Genomic DNA, 15,332 nt, shown 5'->3' with positions numbered 1-15,332 from the left:
GGGCATCCCTCCCCACAAGGGAGCATGTGGGCTCTTGAGCTTGGCTGAGCCCCAGTGGGCCCTCTTGGGGTCAGAGCTGGGGAAGGCAGTTTAGCTCCACCTGGGGCAGTGGTCTGCCCCCTCCCCCAGGCCTGCCTTGGTCTTCCCATCCTGTTCCACCTTTCCCTGGTCCACCAGTACCCCCACCGTAGGGCCCACCCCCAGTTTACCACCTACACCTCAAGGCCATCCTCCTCGGAAGCCTTGGACCAGAACCCCGCCTCCCCATCTTCTTTTCTAACCTTTTGCATTTTTTTTTAGTCTCACTTCCTGTCGGGTTTTGCATTTCCCTCCCCCGCCCCTCCCAGCCTCTGACACACTTTCTCTTCTTTTTTTCTCTACTGGCTCTTCTGGCCTCCGGATTCCCGCCGGGGCCCCTCACAGCCCCCTCCCGGCCCAGCGGCCCCCGGACGGGTGCGGGCCGCGGGGACTAGGGCCCGGCCGGCACGAGGAGGTAACCGGAGGCCGGCGTGGAGGAGGAGGCGGCGGCGCGGCTGGAGGCAACCACGGAGCATGAGCGCGCCAGGTAGGCGAGGTGAGGGGGTCTGGAGGGGTAGCCGAGGGAGAAGTGGGAGCCTGGGGAGGAGCGGTCTGGAGAGGGTGCCAGGGGACGAGTGTGTTGGCTGGCGGGCTGGAGGGGTCGCCGTGAGGACCCAGGGGTAAAGAGTGCGGTAGGGGGCGCGGCGCAGGGCGGAGACTGGAGTGCGCGCGGGGGGCGCGCTAGGAGGGGCGCGCTCTACGCCCTGTCAGGACCTCCAGCCCTCTCCTCTCGCCATCTCCTTCACCAGTTCCCCCTTCCTCTGCCGTTTCCCCCACCCCCTTTCTCTTCCACATCTGTCTCTGCCTCCATTTCCCACCTCCCTGTACTTCTCCCCCGTATATCTCTAAAGTCTCTGCTCATCTCTGCCTCCCCGAGCCCCCACGCGTCCCGAGGGGCAGGGGATGAATGGGGGACCGGGCGGCAGAGGCCCAACCGGGCGCCTGGTCGGAGCACCTGCCCCCGAGGGAGGAAAAGAGCCTTTCTGACACCTGAAAGGACAGGAAGTTTCCAGACCACAGCCAGGCCTGACTCAGAGGCTCCTGAGAGAAGGTGCGGCTGGGGCTCACTCAGGCAGGGAGGGCGGCTGCAGAGGTGGGGTGGGGAGGGACAGGCCTCCCCGGGGAGGGCATTAGGACGCGACAGCAGGGGCACAGGCCAGGATTAGGCCCCAGTGGCCTCAGGCCAGAAGCCCCCTCACACGGGGGAGACCCCTCAGGCTCCTGGCTCTGAGGGCAAAAGGGAGGCAGAGGTATGTTTCTTGGGAGGGCCTTCACCGCTGGGGCTCCTGGATGTGAGAAGTTTGAGCTGCGAGCCTCTTCTTCCTGGCCCAGGACGGCCTGGGGCGGTGGAGAGTGACCTGCCCCAAGGCTGCCTTGGGCTGCAGGGAGCTTGGGTGGAGCTGACCTCCAGGAGCCTGGCCTGCCTGCAAAGCCTTTGATTTGTCCTTGGAAAACTTTTCTCCTGACATTTATGACTTCTCTGGAAGGTGTAAAGTTATCAGCCTACCAGAAAGGAAAATAAGTGTCAGTCACTCACTCAGTATTTATTGCTGTCGCCCTGTGCACAGTATGTGTGCAAGTCCTGTGGGCCATAAATTAATGCAAGGCCAGGAATTCCTAAAATTCTCCACTTCTGTGTCTTCTGGGAATCACCAGATCTCCCCACCCCCAGGCAGCTGGAAAGAAATGATAGTTCTGCCTGGGTCAGAAAGGTCCTGTGGTGGCATAAACAGTTTCTGCTCAACTAGTAGCTGAAAGATTGGCAGTTCAAACCCATCCTGCGGCTCTGCAGGAGAAAGGCCTGGCAATCTGCTTCTTCCTGTGGAGAAGTTCTCCCCTATAACACATGGGGTCACCATGAGTCAGAATTGACTTGATGGCAATTAGTTTGGCTTTTTAGTTTTTGCCATGGGTCAAGGATAATCTGGCCACAAGGGTGGCCCAAGACACAGTCTCCCTACACCCTCGGGCCATGGTTTGTAAGGACGTAGATTTTATGACCAAAAGGAAGGCCGGTAGCCCCACTCTGAACAGTCTTGAATCTGCACGGGAATGATCCCCTACCTGACTTTCCAGGGAACTTCTAAACCTACCTCGTCTTCTAAGGATGCTGCTGTTGTTGTTAGCTGCCGTGGAATCAGCTCCAACTCATGGCGACCCCAAAAACAACAGAAGGAGATGCTGCCCAGACCCGCTCCATCCCCATGATCGGTTATGCATTGGACTGTTGTGATCCATAGGGTTTTCACTGGTAGATTTTCGGAAAAGTTGATTGCCAGGCCTTCTTTCCTAGTCTTAGTGTGGAAACTTGGCTGAAACCTGTTCCGCATCACAGCAACACGCAAGTCTCCATTGACAGACGGGTGGTGGCTGTGCACGAGGTGTACTGGCTGGGAATGGAACCCAGGTCTCCTGCCTGGAAGGGGAGAATTCTATCATGAACCATCAGTCTCTCACGATGACACTTGTTTGAACCCATCAACACACTCACTTTGTGGGCGGCATTGTTCTTGGGGAACACAAAAGACAAGTAAGAGATACAGAGCTCTTGGACCAGAGTAGCTCAAGTCATACACTTGCATGTGCCACGATCACGGTGTGACCAAGACACACGTAAAATGGGAAAGAATTGAGAGAAGGGAGAGAGGGTGGGAGATGGGAGGATTGGGAGAGCTCAGGGGTTAGTAGAAGGGCCCAGACTAAGATTATGCTGGAAGGGGCAATGCCAAGAACCCTCTCTCCACACTCAAGGGGAGTGTTTCTCCACCCTTCCAAGAACAGGCTTGCTTCACGGGACTCAAAGGACACGAGTCTGTGGCTTGGGGATGGAAGGGGAAGGGAGTCAGTGAAGAATGAAAAGGTGGTTACAATACTTCATGCATGAAAGGCCAAATTGAGTCCCGATTTTCAGATTATGATGAAAAGAAGTGTCATATGCTGAAATTGGAGTCTTTCAAATCAGATGACCATAGAGGCCCATCTTAAAAATGGCTCTAAGTTCTCTCTTGCCTCGCACCCTCATTCTGTCTAGAAGGCAAAGCCTTCTGCTGGTCACGTGTGGTTTGATGTGGGTCATCCCAGAAGACCACTCAGCCACAGAATATGACCAGTGTGGCTGTTGTTTTGCAAAACCAGAATGGTGAACCTCGTGTTTTAAAAAAAAATCAGATCAATGGAAGTAAAGCAATAGGCAGTTCCAGATTTGGGGTCCCTCTTTGGGGTCTGGAGACCAGGTAAGAGGGTGGGAAGGAGCACCTTGCTGTGGCCCAAGATGCGGGTTCGAGTCTTGGCTGCTCGTCTTTCCTAGCTGTGTGACCTTGGACTGCCTGTCGTTACTGAAGCTCTGAGAGCTGTTTCTTCCCGGTGAGATGAGGATATTAATACTATTTCCAGCATTGTCAGTTACATCAAGCATAAAATGAGAAAATGTAAGATATGACATATTATTCCCTGTGCTGTTACTGCCAAGAGCTAGAAGCTGTTAAGAGGTTGGACCTGGGTTGGGACACAGACTAGCGAATTACTTAATCTGGCTCAGCCTCAGTTTCCCTGATTGTAACTCCAGTCTTACCGAGTGACCATGAGGATTAAATGTGTATCATGTGTCTGGTAAATAGCGGATGCTCAGTAAGTCTGTTGTTGTTTGCTGTGGAACCGACCCCCTCCTCACGGGGACCCCATGCACAATGGGACAAAACACTTCCCGGTCCTGCACCATCCTCACGCTCAGTTGTGGATCAGACCGTTGAAGTCCATAGGGTTTCTGTTGGCTGATTTTCAGAAATAGATTGCTAGGCCTCTCTTCCTAGTCCATCTTAGTCTGGACGCTCCACTGAAACCTGTTCGAGCATCATAGCGACACACAAGCCTTAACTAACAGACATGTGGTGGCTTTGCTCAAGGTGCATTGGCCAGGAATTGAACCTGGGTCTCCCATATGGGAGGCAGGAATTCTACCACTGAACCGCCACTACCCACAGTAAATCTACCCTGTAGATAATCCTCTCATTTCCAGTCTAGAAAATATTTAACTTAAACACAGAAACAGAAAGAAAATAAAAAGATAACTTTCGAGTAAGCTGCTTAATAACTCTTTTCTGCTAGAGAGAAATCAAACCTAGCAAATTCCCCGGTGTCAGCAAGTTCGTTCATGCCGCGCCACATGGGAAGAACATGGTTGGCGCACACGTTACGTACAAAGACCACACCAGTGTCTCATTCCCTGGTACTTTCCTTGAGGTACGCCTGCTCTTGGCTCACTGGTTTTAATGGGGCAACTGTCTTGGGGAGTGTTGTAATTTGTTGAAAGGTTCAGAGATTATAATGGTTGCTGTCAAATTTATGTTATTGGTGGCAGTTGCCGAGTGCCAAGTGGTAATAAAAGCTCTCCGATTTCTGCCACCACACACTCCGTCTGTCCATCCATCCACTTATCCACCCACTCAGCCACCCACCCATCCATCCATCTCTCCATCCATCCATCCATCTACCCATCCACCCATTCACCCACCCATTCATCCACCCACTCACCAGTCATCCACCCACCCACCCGTCAGCCCATCCATCCATCCATCCATGCATCTGTCCGCTTACTCATTCCTCCATCCATCCACTCATCACTTCCTCTTCTAGCCCTACATTCAAGCCCCGTCCCCCCAGGACATCTGTTGCACCTGTACCTCTCATCCACCTGTGCTCAGGTACGGGCCGTTCCTCAGTGGGAAAGGCTCCCCATGAATGTGCGAGCCAGATAGAGTGGTGCAAAGTCCATACCCCTAGAAACAGGTTGCATGTCCCCTGTGGTTTTTGTTTTGCGGGTGTAAATTTCCTTCCTGCCCCTGCTCTAACTCAGGAATGTGCAGTCTTTGTACCCAACTATGGCAGTTGACGCACTCGACTACTAGCCGAAAGCTTGGCAGTTCAAACACACCCAAAGGCGCCTCAGAAGACAGCCCAGACGATCTGCTTCTGGAGGGTCATCACAGCCTTGAAAACCCTGTGGAGCAATTCTACTCTGCACACGCATGGTTACAGTAAGTCGGAATTGACATGGTAGCAATTAACAGCAACAATGTCTGTGACAAGGCTGGGGACACCCATGTCCCTTGTGCTCTGCCCCACATACCCCACATATCCTGGTGGTGTCAAAGGCACCACCTGTCAGGACTTCGTTTTTTTATAGTCACTGCCAGACCCTGGTACTGCCCAGTCCACTAAGAGGAAAGATACTATAGTAGAAGGAGCTATGGAGTTGAGCCAGCAGATGGGCCATGAATCCTGGCTCTACCACCTACCAGCTGTGTGACCTTAGACAAGTCACTTGTTGGCTCTGAACCTCCATTGCCACATCTGTAAAATGGGTATAAAAATGTTGTTGTTGTTAACTGCTATCAAGTCACCCCAACTCAAGTCAGCCTATAAGCAGTGAAACAGCCCAAAGCCATGATCATTTGCATATTGGACCACTGTGACCCATGGGGTTTTAATGGCTGATTTTTGGAAGTAGGTTGCCAGGCCTTTCTTCCTACTCCATTTTAGGCTGGATGCTCTGCTAAAACCTGTTCAGTATCATGTTGTTATGTGTCGTCGAATCAATTCAAACTCATAGTAGCCCCACGTGACAGAGCAGAACTGCCCCTATAAGGTTTTCTAGGCATGGATACTGGGTACTGGGTAATCTTCACGGCAGTAGATCACCAGGTCTTTTCTTCTGCTGAGCAGCTGGTGGCTTTGAACCAATGACCTTTCAGTTAGCAGCCAAGCCCTTAACCATTGTTACACCAGGCGTCCTTGTTCAGCATCATAGCAGTGCACAAGCCCCCAGTGACAGACGGTTGGTGGCTGCATATGAGGTATATTGGTCGGAAATCAAACACAGGTCTCCCTCATGGAAGGCACGAATTTTAACCACGGAACCACCACTGCCGCATAAGAATAAAAAAAATACTGCCCCTGAATTACTGTCGGCTAACGTGTTTTTCAAAGGTACCGTTTCTGTTAACGTGCTGCAGGGTCTTCTGCTTTAAAGTGTTATTTCTGACTTAGTTATGCTTTGGACTTGGAAATAGGAGGTAGGACAGAATATGTATGATAAAGGAATATTTGCTTAGTTTGCAAAGAGCTCTTATACATTGATGAGACGCAGGAGTCGGGAAACTTTTTCTGTGAAGGGCCAGATAGTAAATATTTTAGGTTTTATGGGTGAGCTGCTCAGCACTGTCTCAGCTACTCCACTCTGCCATTGTCACAAAGCAGCTGCAGACGTACATAAGCGAATGAGCGTGGCCAGATTTGGCCTGTGGTGTGGGCTGGCCAGGATGGACCCCTTGGCCATAGTTTTCCCGACCCCTGAATTAGAGAATTCAAACCAGTAGAGGAGTGGCTAAGGGATATAACCAAGCAGAATATGGACAGACCAATCAACATACAGTTGATTCTCATTATTTGTGGTCATTGTTAAATTGCCGCCAGCGCTGGATTAGCAAATACTGAACCACTGCCGCAGGTGAAATACAGGGTGAGGTCCCTGCGAGTCTCTGGTCATGACACTTTCTTCAACTGATCAATACATACCCGTGCTTTACCTAATGTATTGTTCATCATTAACACTGAACTCGCCAATAGCACTATAACTCATACCTAAACAAAGTTTACCTAACACATGTGTCTTTTCCATAAGGCACATCACAGCCTTCTTGTGCTTAGGAACCCTAGATAGCATTTCAGCACTATACTTAGGGGGGCATTCTCAACAACAGAATCACCCCCCCAAAAGCACAAAAATCAAAAAGCGGGGCACTAAATAGATGGCAAAAAGGACACTTGTTTACAGGATGAGAGCTGAAACAAGAAGGCAGAGTGTCACTTGTTAGACCTTAGCTGGGGATGTCCACAACGGGCGACTCAGATTTCTCACTGCCCTACACATGTCCAGGAAGGTCCATGAAAGCCCCATGAGTATTGATGGTGGGGTTACAAATAAATTTTAGCAAGTGGGCGAATTCCAAGAGGGCTCTGGTGATGCAACAGTTAAGTGCTCTCCGTGGGAGAAGGACCTGGCAATCTGCTTCCAGAAAGATTACAGCCTAGAAAACCCTATTATGAGGTAGTTCTTCTCTGTCACCTGGGGTTGCCATGAGTCAAAATCCACGTGACGGCACCTAACGACAGCAACAGGTGAACTGAAAAATATGGAATTCGTGATTAATGAGGGTCAGGTGTACTTCATTTATAATTAAATACACGCAAACCAATACAACGGAGACGATACCTTTTTTTTTTTTTTTTGCCTGTCAGACCGGCAAAGATTTAAAAGTTTGATAAAACTTAATATTGGCAAGGCTGTGGGAAATGGGCACTCTTACACACCCTTCATTTGACAATATTTACCAACATTACAAATGAGCAAACCCTCTGATTCAGAAATTCCACTTCTAAGAAATTCTCTTGAGCGAGTGTGCCAAGCTTTTGCTCAGAGATGTCAGCTGCAGCGTTGTGTATTGTAGGCAGAAGCAGAACACAACCTAAATGTTCCTCAAGAGAGCCAGGTAAAGGAGGGTTGCTGTTATTAGCTGTTGTAGAGTCGATTCTGGCTCACGGGGACTCCCGCGTGCGGAGTAGAACTGCTCCACAGGGTTTTCTTGGCTGTGATCTTTCAGAAGCAGATCGCCAGGCCTGTCCTCCAAGGCACCATTGAACGGGTTCGAACTGCCAACCTTTCAGCTAGTAGTCACACACTTAACTGTTTCTACCACCTGGGGACTCCTAAAGCAACGTAGATCCATCCACAGAATGGAATTCTGTGAGGCCATTAATGGGAACGAAGTGGGCCTCTGGGGATACACAGAGAGTTTCTGAAAGAAAACACTAGTTCATGTAAGAAACTGTTAATAGTAAGGATCTCTGGAGAGGGAGGGAAGCTAGGTGGCCAAAAAGAGGAAGAATTTTGATATTTATTAATATATTTTGTTCATTAAATATATGTGTATTGATTATTATTTTATTTATATCTTTATTTTGTGTTCTCCTTTGTTTGATTTTTTTTTTTTTTAAACTATAAAACCGTTGCCATCAAGTCAATTCCGACTCGTAGTGACCCTTTAGGACAGAGCAGAACTGCCCTATAGGGTTTCCAAGGGGCAGCTGGTGGATTCGAGCTGCCAACTTTTTGGTTAGCAGCCAAACTCTTAACCACTATGCCACATAGACGCTTTGACGATTGGTAAACAAACACACGAATGCTATACACCACATGAATGGATTTCACAAGAGTCATGTTCAGGTTGAGGGTGGCAGTGGTTGTCCCCAGTCTTCCACAACTTGACATCATCCTAATTTCCCCCGTCGCCAACCTGCCTCCTCGCAGTGGGAGGTTTTCTTCTTGCAGTGAGTTATGGTTTCAGCTGCATGTCTCTAAAGAGGCCTGCCTTTGAAATCACAAGGCCTCAGCGCCGCGGTGGAGAAGCAAAGCTGGTGATCCATCTGGAAAAACAGATTTTTTTTTTAATTATAGTTCACATGGCGTCTATAAAATGGTAGTAGTAGTTGTAATAGTAGCGTCGGAACCTGTCTAACTTCACGGGGGTATAATGATCGGGGTCAGCCCAAAGCTGGTTCCTACGAGCTAGAGGTCAGACATACCGCCACTCTCCAGCGTTTTTACCAATTCTGACACCAACCATCCTTCCCACAGTGCTCTCTACTTGTTTGCTGGGTTTGATGATCTGTTGCAAAGCTCACACAGACTCATAGACCATACTTAGAGCAGTGGTTTATTAAGAACAGGGTGCAATTCAGGATCAGGAAGCATGTAGGCAAAAGCCTCCCTTCTTCAGTGCAGGACAGCTCTCTCGGCTCCTCTTAGCCATGCGAGCAAGCAGGCCCTTCTCTCTGCTGTGCATGCTCCCTCTCAGCCGGGCAGGCCTCCTCTTGGCCCTGCCATCTCTCAGCACCGACTGCAGGGACCTTCCTGGGCTTGTCAATGTCTTCAGTGTTATAGCTCTTTTAGGAGGTTCCTTGCCTTTCTCTCTGCTTCTTTTCTCTTGCCTTTTCTCCTTTCTGCTTCTTCCTGCTTCCTGTCTGAAAAACCTCTGTGGGGTTGGCTGCATATATACAAAAACTCCTCATCAATTGCAAGGCATGGCCCTCCCACCAGGGCCATGAACTGACCAATCCCCTCTTGGTAGGCCACAGATACTTCATTTGCATAGTAGGCTACAGAAACTTCATTTGTTTAACCCATAGTTAATTCATTTGGGTAGTATATTGACCAGTCTCTGCAAGGTGCTTACCAATCACATGGCAGGCTGTGGCCCAGGGCCAGGGAAAAAGTATCAAACCATCCTTGTTTACAGCTACCCAGGAAATGTCAACCAACCTGGACAAAAGTAACAAATCCTCTGAGGTAGAGAACTAGGGCAAAGATAACTGCTCCGGGCTTAGGGGAAAAATCCCTCAAGCTGTTAGAGAACCAAGGCAAAAGGCCACATAAAAGAACTCATTTCACCACAAAGTGTTTGGATGGTATAACTGGTTAAGCACTAGGCTGTTAACCAAAAGATTGGCAGCTTGAGTCCACCCAGAGGTGCCTTGGAAGAAAGGCCTGGCGATCTTAAAAAAAAAAAAGCCACTGAAAACCCTATGGAGCACAGTTCTACTCTGATACACACGGGGTCACCATGAGTCAGACAGGACTCTGCAGCATCTGGTTTTACAGCACACACACACAGGGCACTTTACAAATCTTCAGTGTACAGCTTGATAAATGTTTCCATAACTCATGCATCTACCAGGAGTCCTGGTGGCAAAGTGGGTTAGGTGCTCAGCTGCTAACCGAAAGGTTGGTGGTTCAAACCCACCAACCATTCCACTATGCAAGTATGCATCTACCACCTAGATCAAGATACAGGTCCTCCCCAGGCCCCCAGGGCTCCTTTATGACCCTCCACCCCCCACTGGCATTTGCTATCCCACGCTCCCAAAGTAGCCACTTTTCCAATCTCTAGCCCCTTGTTTTTGGAAACCCTGGTGGCGTATTGGTTAAGTGCTACGGCTGCTAACCAAGAGGTCGGCAGTTCGAATCCACCAGATGCTCTTTGGAAACTCTATGGGGCAGTTCTATAGGGTAGCTATGAGTCGGAATTGACTCGATGGCAGTGGGTTTAGCGGGGATACTCTTGTTTAGCCTGGCCTTCCATGTCTTATGAATGGAATCATACAGTATGCTCTTTTATGTCTCTGGCTTCTTGTACTCAGCACGACACCTGTGAAATCCACCCATGTAGTGTATAGCACTAACGTGTTGTTTTTTCCATTGCTATACAGTATTGCATTGTAAAAGCGTCCATAAAGATTACAGCCTTGGAAACCTTATGGGGCAGTTTACTCTGTCCTGCAGGATCGCTATGAGTCAGAATCTACTCAACAGCAATAGGCTTGGTTTTGTTCTGATTGTACTGTATAAATTTACCTCCATTTACTTATCTGTCCTACTGCTGATCAACACGTGTGGCGTTTGCAGCTTGGGGGCAGTTACGATAAAGCTGCTGTAAACATTGTTATATAAGCTTTGGTAGTGACAACCCCCTTTTTTTTTTTAACCTGAGAGTAAACAGAAACCCTGGGCCGATATTTTTGAGGTTAAGTAGATTGTTCTTTCAGTGACTAAATGCTGGTACAAAGTAAAACTGCATTTTATTGGCATTTGTGTTTCCTTCCCTGCCTCTGAGTAAGGATTTTGTGATTCACTGAAGTCTTTTAAGAATAAATGGCCTTTTTTTAAAAAAGGTATTTGTGTATACTTGGTTCAGGGAGAAATGTTCAGCTGAATAATAATGATACCTCGCATTTCTTTCCACACCTTCCATATTCAAGTCTGAACTGCTTTGCAAAAACCAACTTGTTAACCTCCATGGTGCCTTTGGGAGCCAACGCTCGCAGTTATCCTGTTGGCGGATCAATAGACTGAGACGCAGGGAGATTCCTCAATCCTTGTGAGAGTTCTTGAGCTTTGAAAAGCATTTCTGCCCATAGTTTTAGGAGAGGTTCTTTCACAGGGCCATGTGTGCTGAGTGTGAAGAGGTTTTTGGTTGGAGAGGAATGTGGCCTAATAAGGGAGGGTTGTTGCTGTCGTTATCAGCTGTCAAGTCGACTTCCATGACCTTACGAACAACAGAACAAAACATTGCCTGCTCCTGCATCATCCTCACAATTGCCAGCATATCTGAGTCCATTGTTGTGGCTGTGGTGCCGGTCGCTCTCACCAAGGGTCTCCCTCGCCCTCGCTGGCCCTCTGCTTCACCAAACATGATGCCCTCCTCCAGCGATTGAGCCCTCCTCGTGACGTGTCCAAAGCAAGCAAGTTTGACAGTGTTCTGTTTTGATCCAGAGGGTTTTCCATGGCTGACTTTTGGAGGTCGGTTGCCAGGACTTTCTTCCTACTCTATCTTAGTCTAGAAGCTCCACTGAAACCTGTCCACCATGGATGACCCCACTGGTGTTTGAAATACATGCGACAAAGCTTCTAGCATCATAGCAACACACAAGCCACCACAGTACGACAAACTGACAGACGGGTGATGGATAGGACAGGATGGTTTTCTGTAAATATTCACTTAGAGAAGGTCGCTCAGTCGCAGCAGAAAAAGAGGGCAGGGAGGAGGACAACCTGGTTTTTCCCCTTCATTTTGTATGTTGTCGTTAGTCATTGTCGAGTCAGTTCTGACTCATGGCGACCCCATGTATGTAGAGTAAAATTTCTCCATAGGGTCTTCTTGCTGTAATCCTTTTTTTTTTTACTGTAATCTTTATGGAAGCAGACTGCCAGGACTTTCTTCGGCTGTGCCTCTAGGTGGATCCAGACAGTCTTTAGGTTGGCAGTTGAGCGCTAACCATTCGTGCCACCTAGGGACTTTTCCATTTTGTACAGAATTTTTATATAATTTTATATGTCTTTTAACTTCCTTTAAAATACATTTTGAAAACTGAACTTTTGATGTGTTGTGTCCGAATCAGGCTATTTGGGACTAGGAGGCCCTCTTCACTCTCAGTCCATGACCCTGTTTCTCCACCCTCCCCGGTGCTCTTACTGCCACAGCTGGGCCCGGAGCCTCCCATCCTGCCCTGTTCCTGGGATGAATGGTCTGTCCACCTGCACCGGAACCCACCTGGTCTCACCCATAAAGATCCTTCTACAACAAAAACCTGTTGTCACTGAGTTGACTCACGGCGACCCCGTGTGTCAGAATAGGACTGTGCTCCATAGGGTTTTCAATGGCTGATTTTTCGGACGTAGATCGCCAGGCCTTTCTTCTGAGGCACCTCTGGGTGAACTCGAACTTCCAACCTTTCAGTTAGCTGCCGAGCATGTTCACCGTTTACACTACCCAGCAACTCCCACTTCTTTAACAATTACCTCCTTTCCCTCTTGCATCCCCAATTTTCTACTTCTCGACATTCCCATCAGGTACAGATACGCTGCAGCCACACCCGTGCTTTAAAAACAGGGATGAAACCTGTCTTGACCTCATGTTCCCCTCTAGATATACTGCATTTCTCTGCTCCCTTTTAGAGCAAATCTCTTCCAAGCGTTGTCCACACTCACTATCCCACTTCCTCGCCTCCCCTTCTATCTTGTGTGTGTGTGTGTGTGTGTGTGGTAAAATATATTTAACAAAATGTGTGTTGTTCCAGCCATTTTTAAGTGTACACTTTAGTGACATTAATTGTATTTACCGTGTTGTACGACCATCACCACTATTTCCGAAAGATTTTCATCCCTCCAAACAGAAACTCAGTGTTCCTCAAGCAGTAACTAACTCCCCACTTCCACCCTCCCCTATCCCTAGGCAACCACTAATCTACTTTCTGTCTCTATGCATTTCCCTGTTCTAGATATTTCATGTAAGCGGGGTTGTACAATATTTGTCCTTTTGTGTCTGGTGTCTTTCATTCATCACGATGTTTTCAAGGTTCGTCCTTTTTGCAGCATGGATCCGAACTTCATTTCTCTTTATGGCTGAGTAATTTTCCATTGTGTAGATCAACCACCTTTTATTTATGCATTCATTTCTCGGTGGATGCTTGGGTTGTTTCCACCTTTTGGCTATTGTGAATAATGCTGCAATGAGCCTTAGTGCACAAGTGTCTGTTTGAGTCCCTACTTTCAAGTCTTCTGAGTTTATACCTAGAAGTGGAATTGATGGGTCATATGGTGTCTGTGTTTAACTTTTTGAGAAACCTCCAAACTGCTTTCCTCCTCTTCTATCTTGAACCACTCCAGTCGGGCTGTTGCCCCAGCACTCAGTTTAAACAGCTCAGGGTCACCAATGACCTCCACGTTGCTAAAGCCAGTGGTCACGTCTTAGTCCTGATGGGACTTGACCTCGTGGCAACATTTGACACAGTTGATCCTTTTTTCCTCCTTGAAACACAGTGTTCATTCGGCTTCCAGCGTCCAGACTGCTGGCTTCTCTCCTACCCTACCGGCCACCTCTTGCCAGTCTCCCTTTCCTGATTCTGCCTTATCGCTGAAGTTGAAGTGCCCAGGGCTCGGTCCTTTGGCCCCTTCTCCATCTGCCCTCTGTCCCCAAGTGGTCTCACCCAGCCTCACGGATTTGACGTCCACCTAGATGCCAACGATACCCAAGTCGGGACCCTCTTCTTGAACTTTGTCCTTGTCGCCAGTTGCTGTGGAGCTGGTTGCACCTCATGGTGACCCCGCGTGTGCAGCATAGGGTGGATCCATAGTATTTTCAAGGCTGTGAACTTTCAGAAGCAGATCCCCGGGCCTGTTTTCTGAGGTGCCTCTGGGTGGATTCCAACCACCGACCTTTCGGCTAGTAGTCGAGTGCTTAACCATTTGCGCCACCCAGGGACTCCTCTTGAACTCTAGACTTTAATATCCAACCACCTACTTGACATGTGTACTTGGAGGTTTAGTGGAGCCAACATCGACCTTCTGATTATTCGATCCTTAAACCCTCTATTCGTTCTGCCAGTAGCTCAGGCTAAAAAACCTTGGAGTCATCTTTGACTCCTCTCTAGAAAGAGTAATTCGTCCACTTGCTTAGCACACACACACACACACAAATTTTTTGTTCTGGTTAGGTCATAAGGAATGTCATTCTCGTACCTATTAATGTATCGTTAAACAAAATGAAACAAAACAGAAAAAAAGCCACTGCCGTCAAGTCGGTTCTGACTCATGGTGTCCCCATGAGTTACAGACTAGAACTGTTCTGTAGGGTTTTCTTGGTGGTAATCTTTACAGCAGCGGATCCCCAGGCCTTTCTTCCTGATGAATAGTCAAGCGCAAACCGTTGATGCCACCCGGGGACCAAATGCATCTTTAGGTGAGGACTTATTTAATCAGCCGATGGAGCACAACATGGTGTCTCGAAGAGACCCCTGGGCTCAGAGACAGGGGATTTGAGTTCTGGGCCACTGACCCATCGGTCAGTCCCTTCCTTCCTCTGGGGCTCAGCTTCCTCAGATGTAAAGTGAGGAGATTAGATTAAGCTTGGATGGCAGACAGGTTTCATTTTGTAGGCCAATTCTGATCAACTGGCAATGGCTTGCTGGAGCAGCATGTTGAGAAGGAGTCAAGCTCTGCGGAAGAGAGCTGTGTGGTCGATTACCATATCTGTCATGGGTGCGAAACTGAAAATTGAAGTACGGGAGCCGTCTGTTAGTCATCCCTGCACTTGCTTGTCATGGCCGAGAGCCCTTTCAGCTCTATAACCCATGATTGCTTGGTGACCTTGAGGAAATCATTCCACCGTCCCAGGTAGGATGGAGATAAACAATACTCACCTCCCTGCTACCCCAAAAAATGATCCAAGGAGCGTGTGAGAGAATAGATGAAAAATTACTTTGAAAATAACAAAACATTATATAAATGTGAGGTTTTATTATTATTAATTGACCTCTACCATCATTAACAAATGAACAAATCTGTCTTGGAAGTAGTACAGCCAGAGTGCTCCTTAGAAGCAAGGATGGCGAGACTTTGTCTCACGTACTTTGGACTTGTTATCAGGAGGGACCAGTCCCTGGAGGAGGACATCATGCTTGGTAAAGTGGAGGGTCAGTGAAAAACAGGAAGACCCTCGGTGAGACGGATTGACCCAAAAAAGAACCCATTGCCTTCGAGTTGATTCCGACTCATAACGACCCTGTAGGACAGAGTAGAACTGCCTGATACATAACAACAATTGTGAGGATGGCATGGGACCGGGCAGTGTCTTGTGGTGGTG

The 15,332-nt window shown here is 48.4% G+C and overlaps 1 protein-coding gene across 5 annotated transcripts in view; it reads left to right on the top strand.

Annotated features, from left to right (window-relative positions):
* The first annotated feature begins 383 nt into the window (after nt 1-383).
* CARD11 (caspase recruitment domain family member 11) overlaps nt 384-15,332 on the top strand; it is a 135,518-nt gene continuing 120,569 nt past the window's right edge. For 3 of the 5 annotated variants that reach the window (XM_003416501.3, XM_023555927.2, XM_064295980.1), the window contains exon 1: nt 384-565. The gene's annotated coding sequence lies outside the window, so the exon portion shown is untranslated. Of the gene's footprint in view, nt 575-4,930; nt 5,112-15,332 lie in introns of all 5 variants that reach the window. The other 2 variants (XM_064295979.1, XM_023555929.2) reach the window with 2 other exon arrangements.

Source organism: Loxodonta africana, chromosome 12 (assembly GCF_030014295.1).
Source record: "Loxodonta africana isolate mLoxAfr1 chromosome 12, mLoxAfr1.hap2, whole genome shotgun sequence".
NCBI lineage: Eukaryota > Metazoa > Chordata > Mammalia > Proboscidea > Elephantidae > Loxodonta > Loxodonta africana.
This window is presented reverse-complemented; position numbering and strand designations above follow the sequence as displayed.